The sequence below is a fragment of the Tachyglossus aculeatus genome, unplaced genomic scaffold (genome assembly GCF_015852505.1).
Source record: "Tachyglossus aculeatus isolate mTacAcu1 unplaced genomic scaffold, mTacAcu1.pri scaffold_1_arrow_ctg1, whole genome shotgun sequence".
Taxonomy (NCBI): Eukaryota; Metazoa; Chordata; class Mammalia; order Monotremata; family Tachyglossidae; genus Tachyglossus; species Tachyglossus aculeatus.
This window is the reverse complement of record NW_024044915.1, coordinates 6,089,370-6,092,114: the sequence shown is the minus strand read 5'-3', so window position 1 is coordinate 6,092,114 and position 2,745 is coordinate 6,089,370. Positions and strand designations below refer to the sequence as shown.

At 42.6% G+C, this 2,745-nt stretch overlaps 1 pseudogene; it reads right to left on the bottom strand.

The window, feature by feature from the left end:
* Positions 1-1,527: 1,527 nt before the first annotated feature.
* LOC119923532 lies at positions 1,528-2,479 on the bottom strand (annotated as a pseudogene).
* Between the last annotated feature and the right edge of the window lie 266 nt (positions 2,480-2,745).

Below are 2,745 nucleotides of genomic sequence, written 5' to 3'. Positions count from 1 at the left end.
TGGAAGTCTTTTCTATGGTATTTGTTAAACACTTAATATGAATCAATCAATTGAAATTATTGAATGCTTACTGCATGCAAAATACTGAAACAAGTGCTTGGGAGAGTATAATATAAAAGAGTTGGTAGACATGTTCCCTGCCCACAGTGAACTTACAGTCTAGAGGAAGAGACAGTCATTAATATAAACAAATGTTACAGATATTTAGATAAGTGCTAAGAGGCTGGGAGAGGGTTGAAAAAAAGGAGTAGGTCATGGAGATGCAGAAAAGAGTGGAAGAAAACTGAATGAGGGATTAGTGAGGGAAGGCCTCTTGGAGGTGATATGTCTTTAATAAGGCTTTGAGGTTGGGGAGAGGGATTGTCTACCAGATATGAAGACAGAGGGCATTGCAGGCAAGAGGCAGGACACGGGTGAGATGTCAGCAGCGAGAAAGACGAGATTGAGGTACAGGAATTAGGTTGGCATTAGAGGAGTGAAGTCTGTGGGCTGGGTTATAGTGAGAAAGCTATGAAATGTGGTGGGGGAGCAAAGTGAATGAGTGCTTTAAAGCCGATGGTAAGGAGTATCTGTTTGATGCAAAGGAGGATGGGTAACACGCGAGAGGTACTTGAGGAGTGGGGAAAAATGGACAGAATAGTTTTGAAGAAAAATGATCCATGAAGCCAGGTTTATGAGCTTGTGAGAGTGGAAGGATCTTAGTGTTTTGCACAGTGATGGAAAATTCACGGGGAGACAGGATTTGGGTGGGAAGATGATTGAGATCTGGTTTGGACATGTTATGTTGGGGGTGTCAGTGGGACAACCTCCAAAACCTCAGCGTGTAAGCTATATGTTCAACTACTTACTGAGTCATCTCATCCTGAAATATTTATGCTACCTCTTGCATTCTTGTTCTCCAGCCTTCCTCCTCAGGAGTAAGTCTACATGTTTTATCCATGAGATTATAAGACCTGGGAGGGCTTTGGTTTTTTGTATACTCTCCCAAGTGCTTAGTAGTGACCTTCAGTAGTCCCTTACTAAATGTTATTAATGATATGGGGTGTTGCACCATCTCTCCTTATGTACCAAATGGCTAAAACTGAACTTCTCATCTTCCCTCCTAGATTCATCCCAAACTTCCTCATCACAGTGGTTAATGTAACTAGATTCCCTCATTAGAAGCAGCAAGGCCTAAGCAGCACGGGCCTCGGAATCAGAAGCACCTAGGTTCTAATTTTGGCTCTGCCACTTGTCTGCTGTGTGACCTTGAGCAAGTCACTTCACTTCTCTGTTTCTCAGTTACTTCATCTGTCAAATAAGGATTAAGACTATGATCCCCGTGTGGGACAGGGCCTGTGCCCAAACCGGTTCACTTGTATCAGTCCTAGATATTCGTCCAGGGTCTGGTGCATAGGAAATGCTGAACAGATTCCATCATTAATTTGTAATTTTCTTGGGACCAGAGGTCTTGCATGATTGGTTCATTTTGAAGGAGGGGAGGGTGCTGAAGTGAAGATCTGGGATGGAGTGAATAGGAAAAATATGTCAGGAGTGAAATAATGTTTTACTCCCAGTTAATATTCTTGAGCTCAGTAACTTCCCCAGAGCATCCTTCATGTCCTTGTTCCTCAAGCTGTAGATAATGGGGTTCATGGCAGGAGGTAACACCATGTAGAACAATGAGAGCAACAGATCCAGAAAAGAGGGCGAATCTGATATCGGTTTCAAATAGGCAAAGCTTCCAGTGAAATGAAAAAAGTCACAACAATGAGATGGGGCAGGCAAGTGGAGAAGGCTTTGGATCGACCTTCTGCAGATGGTATCCTCAGTACTGTGGAGAAGATGTGAATGTAGGAGATGATGATGGACACAAAACAGAGAAAGGAAAGGTTTAAGTTGAAGATGGTGACACCCATTTCTCTAATGATTGCCTTAGGATGAGAAATCCTCAGGAGCTGGGGGATGTCACAGAAAAACTGGGGAATCACGTTGGACCCACTGAAGGGTTCGGAGAAGCTAGCAGCTGTGTGCATCAGTCCAAAGAAGCCCCCAGTGAGCCATGAAGCAGCCACCATGTGCAAACAGGCCCCTCTGTTCACGATAATCTCATAGTGTAGAGGGTAGCAAATAGCAACATAACGGTCGTAACTCATTGCAGTGAGGGTGGCCAGCTCAGTAAAGGCAAACGACACCAAGAAAAACACCTGTAAAACACACCCAGGAAAGAGATGAAGTTGCTGTGCATCAGGTTGTTGAAGATGGCTTTAGGGACGGTGACAGAAATGTAGCATATATCTACAAAGGACAAGTTCTTCAGAAAAAGGTACATGGGGGCATGAAGACATGGATGAAAAGTAGCAATGGCAATGATGAGAATATTCCCCATCACAGCTGCCAGGTATATCAGTAAGAACAGAACGGCAATCCAGATTTGTAGCTTTTGGTCACTAGAAAATACCATAAGTAGGAATTCGGTCACTATGGTGTAATTGGCCATTGCTTTATTGGAGTTCCAAGCCAAAACGTATCAACTGTAATAACACATTGACATGAAAGACAAACATTGCACATTATGAAAGGGGCAAAAACAAGTGAAGATAGACAAAAATTAAGACAAGAAAGAAAAGAGTGCAATTCTATTTATGAAACTCAGAAAGGTAAAAAGAGAAAATCACCCTATAAATATATAGGACACAAATACATTAGAAAAGAAATGTGACCTAGATTATAAAGCACGGGTCTGGCAGTCAGAGCACCTAGATT